Raw genomic sequence first — 16,685 nt, 5'->3', positions numbered from 1 at the left:
ATGTATGAAAATATTACTCCCAAGGCTGATAAGTCAGAATAACTTTATATATGTATCTATCTTTTTGGTGCTTTATTCATGTATTGCAACCTTTATACATCGGTTGGGTATTTAATACATCCTTCTCTATGCTAACTTCAAATTGGAAATTGAGATAAATATACTGTTAAGCTACTGAAGAATTAAGAAAAACTGTAAAGGGTGGAAGAGGAAAAAGGAAAAAAAAAGGAAACAGAGTAGCTGGCAGATCAGGTTTGCTATTTCACTCAGCATATCTGAATCACATAACTCAACAGCCTGGCTCAAAAGAGTGCAGGGCACAGCATTGTAATATTGCCTGCCTAGGAAATCTGAATGTAAAATGCTTTTGGCTGCTCTGAGCTTTGAGGGTAAAACTGCTCCTCTGAGTTTTGAAATTGGCTTACAGGAGGGATTTAAGTCTATTTATTACATTCCTCACCAGCTACCTCATTCTGAATGCTGTAAAAATAGCAGCACTTGGTGATCTGGTAACTAAAATGTACTAGAATTTATTTTTAAAGCTACTTCCACAGGCAGTCAAGGAGCTGTCAAAGTCATAATAAATATGAAACAGAACTGAAGTGCATGGCATTCTTATGTCAGACCTTATGATTTGCCTATTTGATACAGGAAATTCATTGTTTGTTTTTTTTGTTGTCAATTTGGCAGTTGTTATCACTGATGCTCTACTAGCAGGTTGCAGCAGCATTTTCCCCAACACACAGCTGAGAAATGCACCAAAAGGAGCAGGATGATGTAAACGTGTGACTCAGAGGAGTTGGGATGAGCAGCGGACATGCAGTTTTGGAATAAGACTCTTTTCAGTGCAGCGTTTCATGACACTGGGCTGAAGGAACCAGACCAAGTTCAGATACAAGGTGCAGAAAGCAAGCACAGCCCTCACAGAAGGCTAAATAATAGGAATAAATATTATCTGCATGTATTTTGGGAATTGTTTGGCCTTCCATAAAGCCTGCGTTTTCTCTAAACCTCCAACAGATAGGTATCAAACTAACTTATGCACAGTCAACAGTGTCACAGAAGCAAACGCACATGATTTAAGGTCCCTTTATATTTGGCTCAGAACTTTATTTTTGGAAATGAAATTAGAAGTTTGTCAGCCGAAGACAGCACAATAAAAACAAAAGCATTACTCTTTCCCTGTTTGGTGAAAGCTTTATGGCTCGAACAGCATTTCTAATCCTTTATGTCTTGTCTCTATGATGCATCAAATGAATAATCTCTATTTCTCATCTATAATTCACTTGGTAGCAAAATAATGTATTTTAACAGTCACACAATTATTTTAAGCAATATCTTATCTCCCTCATTCTCATCCTAGCTTTGCAGTTAACATCTCTTCTTCATTTCCATACCCTCTCTTGCCTCAAATACCCCCTTGCTCCTCAGCTACCTGCCTGTCTCCACAAAGCACTGTTGCTAGCAGCCTTGCTCCAGCTCTTGCCGCTGTCGCAGGACATGACATCTCCAGAAATGCCGGTCATGGACAGAGAAATAAAGCCTAATCATGTTGAGGAATTAAAAGAAAAAAAAAGGAAAAAAAAAAAAAAAGAAAAAAAAAAGTCAAACCAATTCTTTGTACTTTGCTGTTTTTGTTTTAGTTTTTCTTTTGGAATAAAGTTATTTTTGGTAAATCATCCGGAAAAGATTTATCTTCCTTGAACTGTTCTTTTAAAGGAAATGGGTGCAACTTTATGTGCTGACAGTTTTTCAATAATGTCTGTTTCGTTATAGTAAGAGTTAGTTATTGAAGAAAGATGTTGTCCAATTTATGCAGTAGTTTAATATGAGAAAAATCATGTTTTAGTTTTTAGGAAATGGAATTGTAGTAAAACAACAAGTAGCCTGCTTATGGTTTTGAATCCATGAAATAATTCTTGCCTATGATTACTTTTAGAACTGCTTCTACATTAACAAAACAGAATGCCTGCAGAATACAGCAGCTAGGAGTGAAGAGTAGTGGAGATGTTTAAAAATGGATATTTAAGTCTTCCCAGAGAACTGACAGTTTTCTCTTCTAAAGATATTGGAGTAGCTAAAAAAAGTAGAATATGCTTGTACTTTCACGTCCAGTTGAAAAGATTTCCATGAAGACCACTTTTTAATCAGTCCAAAGTGTCTTAATCATACAAGGTGTCCCAAGGACAAGAAGGAGACAGTATCATCTGATACACAGCTAATTCTAATTACCTGGTGAGGCCGCACCTCAAGTGCTGTGTTCAGTTTTGGGCCCCTCACTTGCTGTTCCTCGAAACACAAAGCTATGGTCTGATCATAGATATTCTTTGGGTGACCTATGGCACCACAGCACTACCCTTTGAGGGACATTTCTTCCTCCTTGTGGCCAGTGCCAACCTTCCAAGGTGCACTTTGTGACAGTTTTTTCTCTCCTGCTCTTTCCTACCACCAAAGAAAGCTCCATCAGGGTGGAAAGCACTCATGGGAAAACATTCTGATCCCCTTTGAGAAACAGATGAACTGCTGGTGCACTATGCTGATACAAGCAGGCAACATTTGTTATGAAGGACCTGTGGCACTGTGTACCCCCTTTTCTTCTACCAACATCTTTTCTAATTCCTTGGTTTCCTTTGAGGGTAAGGGAAAAACAAGGACTGTCAGTCATTGCTTCGTGACTTTTATGTCTGAGATGTTTTCATGGATCAAGGATATTTGTTTCCTGTTGGGCTGCCAAGATAAAAACCCTTTAACAATTAATGTAAAAGTTGACAGTTGACTGAGTTTCCAGCGTAACAGTATTGTTCTTAGTAATATCAACAATGCTGAAGGCCATAATCCATTAGTATCAGGGAATTTTATATCAGAGAGATAGGTTATAGCTATTACACCTCTTCTGGGAAATGACTGTGAAAGGTGCTTTATTGCAGAGGATTCAGGACTTACAGAAGTGATGGAACAGCTGGACGAAGGACCAAGGCACCACAGAGCTCTTCACCCCTGCTTTTTCAGCAAAGCATAGCTTTGCTTCTCCATTGAGGAAAGCGGGTTTGTGGATGAGTACTAGATAGGAACCCAGGAGATCTGGATGCAATTTCATGTCGGCAGATAGGAAGCATAGCAGTAAACGTTAAATCTGTGTTCTGTGACTGTGTGTCCTACAAGCAGCAATTCAAAAGGTTTAGCAAATTCACCTCCACAGCAGAACTTAATCTTGTAATTACTAGATATCTCATCAAGAAGGTATTGATTGAAGAGGCTGGGAAAAGAGCACAATAAAAGGAGCATACTCAGCAGTGATAAGAAACTAAAGATTGATATGACTCAGTATAAAAGTGCCTCTCCTAAAAATGGCAATATAATTGTTCAGCAAACTGCTACTGCATTTGACCATGATTTCTCCATTTCTGGACTTTTCAATAGTGTTTTATTGAACCAGGTCCAGCCTTAAGGACTGAATTTAACAACTCTCCTACTTGAGAAAATCTGCACTTAGTTTTCAAACTTCCAAGTTTAGAGGTGCAAGCTCTAGGCTATTTAGGGAAGGTATATCACGACTCTAATTACAAATATTCTGGTGAAATTGGGATGCTACTGCAGCTGTGTAACATAACTCTGATGCAAGAAAGAGCAGAATCAAGGCTGCAAGAAGTTAGAACCAGCCGATGTTTATAATTTGGGTTTTGAATGTGGTATCCCCCTGTTTTTTACTTTTCTCATTCAGGAAAGAGCTAGAGCATTGCATTTAGCAAAATGTTCTCTAAAATTCTAATATGCATTTTTATCCTTTGTGTTATTTCTCGTGTTTCTTAATCAATCAGAAAAAAATAAAAAAGCAGGTCTGAAAGACAAATCATTGCTTTAGATGTACAAAGCACTGTGTATCTTGAACGTTCAAGACAATTGCTGTGTTTTAAAAGATTCCCAGGTTGCAAGTTTAATACGAAGCAGTTCTCAGCAAAATTTATTATGCCAGTTTTCCAAATAACAGCCTATCCATGAGTATAGATTTCCTGAATGTGCTCAGTGTAAAAGATCAATTAAAGAACAGGCAGACTGATGCTCGCAATCTGTCTTTTAGTAAACATTTCTCTTTTCTCCTCAGCTGGAAAATTCCTGATGCATTCTGAATAGTGGAGACCTTGAGGAGCCTTCATGTTTGTAAAACAGACATATTTCTTTTTTGTTTTGTTTTTTCAGACTTCTAGCAAAATTGTGCAAAGCCTCTCTCCCTAAATCTATTCCCCAGCCAGACGATGATAGTCGACTTTCAAGTCAACATTTATTGCGTTGAACACAGCATATACATCCAGAGGGCTGACTAGACTTTCAACGAAGTTTCAGTGATTTTAGCCAATTACAGTATGTGTCAGAAAAGATCTGGCCCATGGCAAAGACTTGGTCGCTATTTTTGGACCCTACCTTACAGGTAGTCCAGGTTTTTGCTTTCCTACTGGAGGACTGTTCAAACAGTTGACTGCTTTAACAGTTAGAAACTTTTTCAAATATCCATTCTGAGTGTGGTCATGGGCAATATACACTCATTTGCTCTTGGACCAAAATTACCTTTTAGCTTCAGCAAACCTTTTCTTTCCCTGAGCTCTGTTCCTCTGACTCATGTATTGACTGCAGGCATCAAGAACTCAGCCTCATATACTTACATATGATGCAGCTTAGAAGTAGCATCTGGATCAAGCAAACCTGGACTTCGTAACTCCCATAGCTGTCAAATAATGAATTTCTGAGCTGCACCTGGACTAGATGACCTTTGAAGGTCCCTTCCAAATGAACTATCTATATAAGCTATACACATCCAGTATGTGTGAGACCTAGGCACCCACGCTGGCAGCTCCTAACTGTACAATTCTCAGCTGATAAAATCCAGACACTTGTCTCCTTGGCCATTTCCAGTTCATTCCGTCTCTATTTATAGATTTGGTTTGCTCAGCTGAAGTCCATGACACAAGTTTCCACACAGTGCAGTTAAAATGATGGTTTCTGTTCAGTTGTATTGCATTGGCCTCCTTCAGCAGTTGATCACAGATGGAAGAATTTCGTTCATGGGCTTAATACTGTGTCAATGAGTGGTGTAGTGCATCATATTCTTTATGACCAGAAATGCACAGGTCTGGAGACACCTGATGTTTGCAAAATAGGAAGTATTCCCTCATTTTAATACAGAGCAAAAATAATGTTTTGTAATCGAAAACTAGGAAAAAAATGTGAAAAGGCACTGTGAGTCTAACCCTTGTGAAGTGCCATTGGAATAAGCTGCATTTTGTTTATCTGATTCATGCACTGAATCAGGAAAGGCAAGTTTGGGGAAGACTAAATTTTTACAAGTGTAATGTTTTCTTACCTAATGGTAAGCACAATTCAGGTGAGATCCCACAGATACTTCCTACCACGTGTAGCAGTGCAATCCACATTGTGGCAAGAGTTGCCACCAAGCTGAGCTTGAATAAAACATCTTGCCACGTCCAAGACCCACTTACAGTCCTTAGCGGATGCTGACAGATCTTTCTGCTGGCATATACTCAAAATCATCTATGATTGTCTCCAAATTGCTCTGTTCTCATGGATAGCAAGAAGTATGAACAACGAGATTCTAAGATAAGAATTTTTGTCTTAGCAGCAGAAGGCACAGTGAGATAAATTTAATAATTGAAATGAAATCCTGAAAACATGGCTTGTAAGGACAACGTGAAAGGATGAAGTTCACATCTTTTGCTTGGAAAATGTCTTTTTTTTCCTATTTTCATTCTCAGTAATGGTTGGATCATTTTTATTCGTATGTGAAAAAGGAACCAAACCCAGAAAACTTCAACTAGGAAAGTGAATGTTCTTCCTTTTCTAATAACTGGAGATGTGTCTCCCTACCTTTGTGCATACCAAGGCTCTTAAACAAACAAACAAGACAACAAAACACACAAGCAACAACAACAACAAAAAAAGGCAGTGCACTGAAATTACATAACATTAATAATCTGTGATTTCCTCCCCTAAACTGTTCTGTTACTTTCCCCAAACCACAAAAAAAGCAGCTATTTTATTTCTGTGTTACACACTGCCTGTTGTTTGTCAGCAGGAAAAATTCCGAGTAATAAAAATGCTTATTGCTTTAAGAGCAATAATAAAATGTGTGCTTGCCTTCAGATTAGCTACCACTATTTTTCCTGCAGAGACTAAGAGAAGTATAAAGAGGTGAAAACCCATGTTGTTGTATATAAAATAGTCTATAAAGAACTGCATGGGGAGTTAGCTGTATTGACTTTAATGGGTCTCATGCAGCTAAATTCCTGCTCACTAATTATAAAACATGCAAGATATGAAATTTAGGATCTTTATCATAAAACACAAATTAAATCAACACAGTCTACTTAAGAGAGGAGGAATACATTTAATTTTATTAGAAAATAATAAGCCACACCAGCATTTGGACAGGAATGAAGCGTGCCTGCTAGAGAACATTTCTTTTTCGTAGAGGTTTTATACCCTTGTATCATTAACAGCATGCCAAGGTCTCCCCAGTACAACGGTTCTCTGGCCAATAGGATGCTCTTTAAGTCCTTCTTGGATGGTGGGAACTTTTCCCAACCATGATTACCTCTATATCTCCAATGCAGCTATTATAATACATTAAAGTAAAAGGAACTCTATTCTGGAATAATTCTCAACTTAAGGAGAGAAACAGGAGCAAAGTTGGGAGAGAAAGTAAAGGAAGTGGAAGAGAAATAATTGGAGCAAGGTAACATGAGGTATCAGCACAGAGTTGGTGAGGAAAAAAAAAATTGTTTTCTAAGCCTCAATCAGATGACGTGGCCATTGGACCAAGTGTCAGTAGCACAGTGCCTACAGAGGATGCATGAGCTGAGTCCTAATGACATGGAGGCGCTGCAAAACAGTAACTTCTAGCTGTGAGTTCAAGGGAAGCCAGTAGTCCCTGTCTGCCAGAGAGGTTTAACACTCCACTGCTCAGCAACAGCTTTCTTCCATGAGAGATAGCCCTCATTTCTCCAAAATGTTGTATATTAGCACACTGAACCTCCAATTTAGAAAAGGAAAATCTAGTCTGGCAAGCAAGGCTTGAAAAATTTTTCAGCTTCTGCATTAGACCGTGCTGACTGTCTAATTTAACTGGAAGTTAACCAACCAGAAAGGCTGTGCAGCTAGGAGAAAAACTCTCAGGATGACAGGATGAAAGGCTGATGGAGTCTTCAGAAACCTTTTTAACAAAGCATGTTTTCCTTTCTGTTCTCCATCCTTGCCTCCTACCCTTCTCATGCTTGCAGATCTTCAGAGATGATCACAGGCACAGTGCGCCACCAGAGTTACCATTATTTAGTCAGATTTTGGAGTGACCACAGTTAGGCATCTTTTGTGCCACTATTGTTTTACCTTTACCTCATTCCTTACCTAAAGTCTCCATTACCTGAAGCAAACCATGTAGCTATATTTCAATACTGTATGTTCTACTCTGTGCTTTTTTGTTTATTTGTTTCCACTAATACATTTTCACTTGACAAGTGCTTGTTATAGGCTAAATCATACTCCAGTACTCTAAAACAATGGATCATCTGATGTAAGAAGCATAAAAACTTATTCTTTCCACTGCTTTGATTGCTCATTTGCAAAACTACTGCAAAATGCTGCCAAACAGCTTCACTGAATTTTCCACTAATGGCCAGGTGAATATTTGGCAGTTGCCACTACAGAAATAGGAAATCTGGGGGGGAATTGACGCTTCAAGTTAGTTTCCAGGCTGAAGCCCATTTCCAGGTTAAGGAAGACTCCAAAATGAGACTGAACCTGGTCCTGAACGCAGTTTTGTCTGTTTTGCCTGATGCATTTTTGCATGCTCAGTAGCACAGTAGCTCTCTTTTGTTACATGCACAAAGAATATATTGGTATTGCACAGAAAACGTCTTTTATGTGGATATAAATAATGGAAGAAAAGTCCTGGGAAGAAAAAAAAAAAAACTGGGAAGAAAAGTCCTTTAAAACACCCTGCAACTCTGCATTACAAGCTGGATTTTTTTTTTTTTTGAAAGCTCAATACATTTCTCAGTTTGCTTACCAAGTTCTGAAGCAGGAATGGACAGGTGTAAAAGAGCAGCCTCCTGACTGTCATGTGCTTTCTTTACCTTCTGCTTTCTAGAAGAAGGCTAGCATTTGTTCAAGAGGTAATACATTGCTTGCTTCATAGGTTTCTCATCCCCCCAGATACAGAACTGACTGTAACATCTCTTTCAGACACAAGTGTTCCAGAACAAAGAAATAATAACCAATCAGCAAAACAATATGCCTTCTTTTCCTATCATTTCTTGATCTCTCAGGGTGAATCACAGTCTCAGCAGACAGTGTCTGTGTAAGGTTTGGTGAACTCAGTGCAAGAGTCATCAATCTCTGCTACACACAAGGTGAGCTGATGAGTGTCTGACCCCTGTTTGCTCCCTCAAGGACCTGCTTGCTGGATTTCAAAGTTTTCTCATACAGCCTGAGGCTGGGCTACTCATCTGCTGCATGCAAGAACATGAACAGGATCAGAGAAACCTCTCAGAAAATTGACCCAAACTTCCACTTCCTAGCAACGTTGAAGAAAATCAAGAGAAGCAGTGATGAGAATGACACCTTGTTTAAAGTCAGTCACTGAACAGAGTGAAATAAACCTGCAATGCTGCATTGACAAATTGTACACAGTGGTTCTCCCCATGACCCTCCAGCTGATAAAAGTTACCCGTATTTCCAACACCGCCACAGCAGAGGATAAATTGATGATCAACCAACTGTAGGCCCAACTTTGTCTTTCATTTCAAGGGAAATTACTCCTTTGTGTTACGTATACATGGACACACATGCACATCTCACTTGGACAAGGTTCACAGTCTGGGAAACCCAACAGCCCATCACTCTCAGGGTTCAGGCACCATTGTGATAAAACGCTAATGCTTCCTAAAGCCATCAGCTTCATGCCGTCCTGAAATCTGCATGTGAACTACAGCATAGTCATGCTTTGTATGTGTTATGTACTTTAACTCCAGGCATCCTTGAGAACAAATTAAATTATATAAAGTTGCTTACTCACCAGTTGCACTTGTTTATTAAAAGCTTAGCAGGATGAACAACCTCAAAAGGCCAACACTCAGCATGAGACAAGAGAGGGAAATCCAGCATGGAGGGGACATTTTAACCTGTTTGTTTTTAACTGACAAGGTTCATCACCACAGATCAGATCATCACATCTCCACCTGCAACAAACCTATCTACATCATCAGAGCTTCATCTGCATTTTTTCATCCTAGAAAGCAAAGCCAGCAAGCCAGAGGGATTACCAATCGTTTCTTGCTGTGTTAGTCCTTTCCTGTACTTCTGTAAAGGCTCAGCCTGATGCAATGAGCATCAGCTCAGCAGGTTTCATGTCAGTGCTACCAGCTGAAGTAACTGATCAAGGAGGCAGCCACAGGATTTTAAAATACATACAGTAAGTCCTAAGTTGGCAAGAAAAAGATGTTTTGTGATTTTTTAAGTCATGAATTTGTTTGATAAATTCCTAAGTCTGTCACTGGCTTTTATGTCAAGAGGAAAATGTAGGTTTTTGTGTCTCAAAACTTTGTCTAAAAGTTCAATTTCTAGATACACAGGACCGTTCATTCCCCTGGGGACAGTGAACCCACCAGTGGAGGGTGAGGAGAGCTACCTTCATCATTTCTATCAAGCTAGTCAGGCTTAAAGCACTCACCTTACATCCCACTGCCAAATACAGGTAAGACTTGAAGTAGGAGGAGGATGCGATTCCATGGACTGTTTTCCTAGCGGTGGTGTGAGGTGTGAGGTTGCCAGCTCCCAGGCAGACCTTCTTCCTCCCACCTCCACCATGCTCTGCTGCAGCAAGACAAGAGCTTCTGTGAATATGCTGTGGACTGGATCCCAGTGGAAAGTAGCCCTTCAAAAATAGCAATTTTTTAACTGAATCATTTTCCAAATCACACTCTAAAATTACTTTCCTTCCTGGCAAGCTCCCTGCAGCTCTCTGGTTCATAGGCAAGTGTGGATTTGCAGGCTGCAGGTTTCTCGAGAGCTGCATCCATCCCATTCTGATTGAAATAATACAGACTTGGGGATGAGAGGCGGTAGAGCAGCCCCATGGAAAGGGATTTGGAGGTTTTGGTCAATGACAACTTGAATATGAGTCAACAGTGAGCCCTGGCAGCCAAACCCTTTAACATGAGGTGCATTAAGCACAGCATAGCTATGGCTGAGAGAAGCGATTGTCCCACTCTGCACTGGTGTGGCCTCACCTCAATAACTGTGTGCAGTTTTGGGCACCACAATATAAGGACATACAACTATCACAGAGCATCCAAAGGAGGGCAACAAAGACAGTAAAGAGTCTAGAGGGCAAGATGTATGAGGAGCAGTTGAAGTCAGATGGATTGTTCAGCCTGGAGAAGAGACTGAGGGGAGGCCTCATGGCGGCCTGCAGCTCCCTCACGAGGGGAGCGGAGGGGCAGGCGCTGAGCTCTGCTCTCTGGGGACAGCGACAGGACCCGAGGGAACGGCATGGAGCTGGGACAGGGGAGGGTCAGGCTGGGGGTTAGGGAAAGGGTCTGCACCCAGAGGGTGGTCGGGCACTGGGACAGGCTCCTGAGGGGAAGTGGTCATGGCACCAAGCCTGACAGAGTTCAAGAAGAATTTGGAAAATGCTCTCAGACATAGGGTTTAATTTTTAGGTAGTCCTGTGTTGAGTCAGGAGTTGACTCAATGACTCTTGTGGGTCCCTTCCAACTCAGTATATTCTATGATTCTGTGATTGACTATGGGGGACATGTGTTCAAAAGAAGCCAGCATGCAATAAATCTCACCTTAACAGAGAGAGATTTTTTTCCAAAAAGCTTCTTTCTTCCAAGTTATTGCCAAGAGAAATGGCAGGCTGCAACACACCTTCACAGCCTAATTGGCCATTCAGTCCTTTCAAAGGAAACGGCCCTTAACTTGGAGAACTGAAGAATACCAATCTGTTCTGAAAAGTCTGGCCCCAGTTGTGCTGAACAAGGTGAGCTAAAAAAAAAAAAAAAGACAGGGAAGTGATTATTTGGTTACCTGTTATGCTACATGAATTCTACAGCAGGTTGTATATTCAGAAAATATTCTTTATAAGCTTTTAGAGACATTACAGAGTTGTTTTTCATGGAGTTTTAGAGTACTGTATATCCATTTTTAAAATCCTTTGAATGTCTAGACACTGGCAGATTTCCCTACACAAAGTAATAATAGAAAGCAAATTAGCAAAACAAATAGGAAGAACATAACCCACCAGAGTGGAAGGTTTGGCCATTAAAGGTGAAGTTGCATGCCACCAAAGACTGAGATGAAAATAAGTCATCTGCATGCTGAACAAACTGCACAAGACGCTGGGTGCCTTCAGTTTCCACTGGCTTTACTGGCAAGTGAGTGTACACTAATGTTGTTTGAAATTGGCTAGCAAGCCAAAACTCACATGTGGCTGATTCCTACCTTCTTCTCCTGACCGGATTTTGAGTTTGGGAATAAAAGAAAGGGTTCCCAAAGGATTCCAAAGTTTGTTTCATCAACTTCTTCGGCTCTGCTCTGATGACAGACTGCTACTGATGGAGTAACAACGCATTATACAGCACAGAGCTAGCTACCTGATAAACATTCCTGCCAGTTTGAAGACAGACTGCTGCTATAGCTAACCCCACTGGCTGCAGCAGCTAACATCTATCTTCAAGACAAGCTATGAGCCTGGTTGTTTTCTCTCTCCTCTCCTCTCCCCAAAAGGTCACACAGGTAAGAGACAAGGGATATTATATGGCTGTTCAGGTCACTGTTATCATAGAATGATAGAATATCCCGAGTTGGAAGGGACCCATAAGGATCATCAAGTCCAACTCTTGACACCGCACAGGTCTGCCCAAAAGTTTAGACCATGTGACTAAGCGCACAGTCCAATCGCTTCTTAAATTCAGACAGGCTTGGTGCAGTGACTGCTTCCCTGGGGAGCCTGTTCCAGTGTGCAACCACCCTTTCGGTGAAGAACCTCTTCCTGATGTCCAGCCTAAACTTCCCCTGCCTCAGCTTAACACCATTCCCATGGGTACTGTCACTGGTGATAACAGAGAATAGGTCACCTGCCTCTCCACTCCCCCTCGCGAGGAAGTTGTAGACTGCGATGAGGTCCCCCCTCAGCCTCCTCTTCTCCAGGCTGAACAGGCCCAGTGACCTCAGCCGCTCCTCATATGTCTTCCCCTCTAGGCCCTTCACCATCTTCGTCGCCCTCCTCTGGACACTCTCCTACAGTTTCACGTCCTTTTTGTACTGTGGTGCCCAGAACTGCACACGGTACTCGAGGTGAGGCCGCACCAGCGCAGAGTAGGGCGGGACAATCACTTCCCTCGACCGACTAGCAATGCCGTGCTTGATGCATCCCAGGACACGGTTGGCCCTCCTGGCTGCCAGGGCACACTGCTGGCTCATATTCAGCTTGCTGTCAACCACAACTCCGAGATCCCTCTCTGCAGGGCTGCTCTCCAGCATCTCATCGCCCAGTCTGTACGTAGAGCCAGGGTTGCCCCGTCCCACGTGCAGGATCCGGCACTTGCTTTTGTTAAACTTCATGTGGTTGGTGATTGCCCAGCTCTCCAATCTGTCCAGATCTCTCTGCAAGGCCTTTCCACCCTCATCCAAGTCCACAACTCCTCCAAGTTTGGTGTCGTTGGAAAATTTGCTCAGAACACCTTCTAGTCCTACATGCAAATCATTTATAAAAACATTGGAGAGGACTGGCCCTAAAATGGAGCCTTGAGGGACCCCACTAGTGACCATCCGCCAGCCAGATGTGGCCCCATTTACCACAACCCTTTGGGCCCTGCCTGTCAGCCAATTGCTCACCCATCGTATGATGTTTTTGTTTAGCTGTATGCTGGACATTTTGTCCAGTAGGATCCTATGGGAAACCATGTCAAAAGCTTTGCTGAAGTCCAAAAAGATCACATCAGCTGGTTTCCCTTGATCGACTAGATTGACTAGATCGACTAGATTGGTTTTCTTTGATCGGCTAGATGGGTTCTGGTGTTGTGTTTCAAAACCCACCAAAATACTCCCAGAAGAAGTAGCATTAAGAATGTCTAGGGTACCACCACAGGTACCAAGACAAAAAAAGTGAAGAGCACCATTGCATTGCATGCACAGTTTGTTAAGCATCCAGACTGACCAAAAGACTACTCAATGAAAAGTAATTTCCTTGGCATGCATTACAAATCAAAAACTAAACAGTTTTGAACGGTATAAAGAGTAAAGGAAAAGCATCTGCACAACAATCACAGTTACAGTAACATTTACAAATCTATAATTGGTCTTTGGTCACCATCACAGTAGAAAATATGTCAAGTTACTTCAAACTAGCCATATGATTTAGGTCAGGAACTGTACTGCACAATTATATTCATATTGCTGGGGACACCTCCAAGTAATTACTTGAGACAATTCCATTCCAATATAGTGGTTAAAAGATGCTAAATTACCCATTTTCTTTTTATTTTTTTTTTTCACCGAAAATATTTGCTGCAGTATCAGTGGGGATATGTACAAGTGAAGCTTGTACTGAAACCAAGCATCCAACTGTGGAGGTCTTAGTATCATCGAGGTCAAAGGAGGTGGACTTGCTAACATGATTGTGAGTCACAGTCAAACCAGGGATGGGAATTTAATGATTTTGCCTACAAAAGAGAAGGAGAACTGTTCCCTTGAAAGGAATAACAGTAGCTGGGCTGTTTTAAAATACCATACTAAACTTCATTCTCTAAAGCAGGACATGATGTTCAGTGATATGACCTATTTTCAGACAATGGTTTAATTAAACATTTAATGAATGCATCTCATTTCTTTGCATGAGCTCCACTCCAAACAACCAAGCTAATAATGTAAACATCACTGTTTGATTATTAAAATAATTGTTTTCATGAACACCAGCCCTCTGACAAAATGGCTGATACAGTGCGTATGAACAGAGGAAGCTGGGCCCCAGTAAATCTGCAGTGCAGGAAGCCAATTTTAGCAAAAAAACAGACTTACAGTTCACCATCAGCATTGAAAAAATTACTAGGCAAATGTTAAAACACAGTAATATTTTAGCCAAATGCACTGTGATTTTTTTCAATGAATCAAGCACATTTATTAAAATAATCATTCATTTAAACAAAAAACTGCCTTTAGGATTTCTCCCTATATCAAGATGCAGCAGTGGCTTCAAGACATTTCCTCAAACTCTGGTATCTGTACTAACAGACCGACAGAAACTGGGACTTTCCTTTAAGCCAAAGTCCTGTAGAGGATTTGTATCCAGCAGAAGGAGGTTTCCAACAGTTAGTTGCTTAGAAAAGAACTATACATTTTCATCAAGAACTTTAATAAAAAATAAATGGACATTTCTTCCCCCCTCCTCTGCACCCTAGATTTATAGCTAAAAAAAAAATATCGCAAAACAGTGACAAATTTCAAGATTTAAGTAAAAATCGTAGTGAAATGAGTTGTCAAAACATTTTGAAAATGTGACAAAGCTCTAATTCTTAGAAGCTGAGATTCAGTGATACATAGAGTATTGTATTTTCAGTGCTGGAGTAGCTAAACCATGTTCTTTGGCGATTAAGTTTCTTTCTTTCTTCATGGAAAAGTTACCGGTGCATCTCCTATCCATTATGTGATTCTAATCAGCATCTTAGCAGCGGATCCCTTCATAGACAGGACATCTCCTGGAAGGTCACAGACTCCAAAGTCAGTCAGCTTCTAGTGCTGGTAAAAGGTTCAGTTATGGGACTGCGCATGTCGTATACAAGTTACAGAAACTTTTCTAACCATCTGCCAACTAAAAACTTCATTGGTCTTTCTCAAAAGATGAAATTGCTGAGCACTCCAGAGAGTTGGACACTCATTTTTTAATGTTTTCAATGGAAAACAAAAAAAAAAGTCTCAGAATTATTTCCTCTGTAAACACATAAATACCAGGAATCCAAACCCCAATATTCACCTGCAGCAGCATAATTCCTGTGAATTCAAATATATTAGATTAGCTTTACGGAAGCTGACACAGTAGATTGCACATAATCACTCCTGGATTACCAGAGTGGAAATTATCTCTAACTATATCTATAGAATTGAGTAGCCCATACCTGACCTATTACATTACACTTGTTTAGATGGGTTTTTGATTAGGTCTGCTCTGCTTTCTTAATTCTTTTCACTTCTTTTGTCATTGAGATCTGCTCTTACTTTTACAGCTATTGAGTTTGTGATTTATTGGTTTAATTATTTTATTTTTATTTTGTTTTAGTATTTATAATCATACACAACTGACACTGAAAAAAGAGCCACTTTTTTTTTTTTTTTTATTAAGGGCTGCATGTGATACCAGTCCCTTTCAGCATTACAGGAGATTGAAAATCTTCTCTGATGCTTCTGCTTGGACACTATCCTTTCACCTCTACAGGAAAAAAAACCTTTGTCACAAAAACAATAATGGCAAAAAAATTAAGCGTAAATGTGTTACGGGCTATTTAAACATGATATCCAAGTATCTTGTAAACTAAGTTGTTGCATTTTATCTGTCCTCTTTTCCTGGACAGATAGCATAGGTGCAAACCCAAGTCATTTTCTTCACTTGGCAAGGATGAACAGTCTGTTAGGAATGGAGAAAAGTCTCCTGTTATGGATAGGGCCAGAAGATAACTGCCAACAACATGAAATCTCAGGGCAAAAATTTCAGCAATATCTATCCAATCCCAAATAAGAAATAAATGCATGAAGAACTGCTATGGAGAAGTCCTAGGGACGCTAAATATTAATTTGCAAAAAGACATCAACCAAGGGATTTGCCTGTGTCCATGTGAACCTGGTATTGGCGGTTGAAAGCTGTAAGGTGTATTTGCTCTTTCAAACCCAGATCTTCCCCACGTTACCGTCCCCTGCATGCCTGTTTGCACGACTGTCATCACTCCCATCCTCTTTGCTATACTTTATCGGCGTGAGTTTCCATTCCCTTTCTCTAAAGATGCAACTCTTATCATTTACTACAAGACTCTCAGGAAAGGACTGCAGTTCTTACCGCAGCCTAACGGATAAGAAAGGATGTAGTGCTTGTTCTGAAGAAAACAGCGAAGAAACAATCCACAGGTTTGGAGGCTGGGAAAAAAGGACCTTTGAGATGCTAGCTAAAACTGGTTAAGAATTTGGCACCGAAAACAAGATGTATCACGGTGCTGGGTCTAACTTTGCGCAGCCCGGTAACTCGTGCACCTAAAAATGGCTGCACTAAATCCATTACCGCTCCATCGGCCAGCACCGGCTCACTCGAAACCACCTCCCCGAGCGCCGGGCATCGTGATGAGACAAAAGGTTTCCCGGCGAGGAACAAAGCCCCGCAGGTCCGCGGCGCTGAACCGCATCCCGAGCGCGCCGGGGGGCTGCCGCTTTGGCCGTGCCCCCCCCGGGGTGCCCGGCGGCAGGGCGCGGACACACGGGGGGTGCGGACCCCGCCGGGCCGGGGGTACCGGCGGTACCGGGGAGGCCGAGGGGACCGAGGGGACCGACGGGGCGGGGGGGGGGGGCCGAGGGGGCCGAGCCGCCCCGTCGGTCGCGCCGCCCCCCGCCCCGTGCCGTCCCGCCCCCAGCCCGGC

General features: G+C 41.5%; 1 protein-coding gene across 1 annotated transcript in view; it reads right to left on the bottom strand.

Annotated features, from left to right (window-relative positions):
* The window catches only part of MSH6 (mutS homolog 6), a 95,942-nt gene that overhangs the window by 78,569 nt on the left and 688 nt on the right, over positions 1–16,685 (bottom strand). Inside the window, exons 2-3 of the mRNA XM_083827811.1 lie at positions 10,860–11,055; positions 9,737–9,879 (exon numbers count right to left, since the gene is read on the bottom strand). The gene's annotated coding sequence lies outside the window, so the exon portion shown is untranslated. The remainder of the gene's footprint in view (positions 1–9,736; positions 9,880–10,859; positions 11,056–16,685) is intronic.

Source organism: Anser anser (genome assembly GCF_964211835.1).
Source record: "Anser anser genome assembly, chromosome: 3".
Taxonomy (NCBI): domain Eukaryota; kingdom Metazoa; phylum Chordata; class Aves; order Anseriformes; family Anatidae; genus Anser; species Anser anser.
Note: the sequence above shows the minus strand (reverse complement) of the source record. Positions and strands in the feature narration are given on the sequence as shown.